Source organism: Cebus imitator, unplaced genomic scaffold, assembly GCF_001604975.1.
Source record: "Cebus imitator isolate Cc_AM_T3 unplaced genomic scaffold, Cebus_imitator-1.0 Scaffold10, whole genome shotgun sequence".
NCBI lineage: Eukaryota > Metazoa > Chordata > Mammalia > Primates > Cebidae > Cebus > Cebus imitator.
The window spans coordinates 12,470,270-12,470,948 of NW_016107325.1; positions in this window are offsets into that span (position 1 = coordinate 12,470,270).

Here is a 679-nt window from a genome sequence, read left to right on the forward strand (position 1 = left end):
ATATGATCTCCAAGGTACACTCTAGATTTAAAATTCTGCATTTTCAGTCATTTTTAACCATGTAAAAACCTGTACACACAAACATATTTTTCTACATGTATGTATCCACATAGTTTTCCAGACATTCTCAAGAAAGGATACTAGTTTGGAATTCTACAGCATTTCTATGCTAACATTTTCAATTAGCTGGAGTCTAAAGATGTGCATAGAGTATATCAACTATTTGGATGGGGATAATTTGTATAGGGATGTAGGGTGTGTGTTTATGCACACCCATGTGTGTAAATGTATTGTGCATGTAAATTCATTCAGCCAGCTAAATTTTCTCATGACCAGAATTCCACATGACTAGGTAAAAATAAACTGGCAGAGATTCAATACAAATAGTAGAGGCTAACAATGAATTGGACCATATTAGAAGTTTTTGTTTGGTTTTGAATTGTTATATTTGCTTCCTACATTTTTTTTCTAAAATAAATCAGGTCCATTAAACTTCACATGACTATTTTTCCCGATCTAAAAATGAAATAGTAAGTTGTCCCCTGCCATGTTGAATAACTGTTATAAAAGTATACATTTGTATAATTAGCTTTATAATTAATTATATATAAATTGGTTGATTACTTATAATTTTACCCCTCATTTTATTTTTTATTTTTATTTTTATTTATTTTTTTTT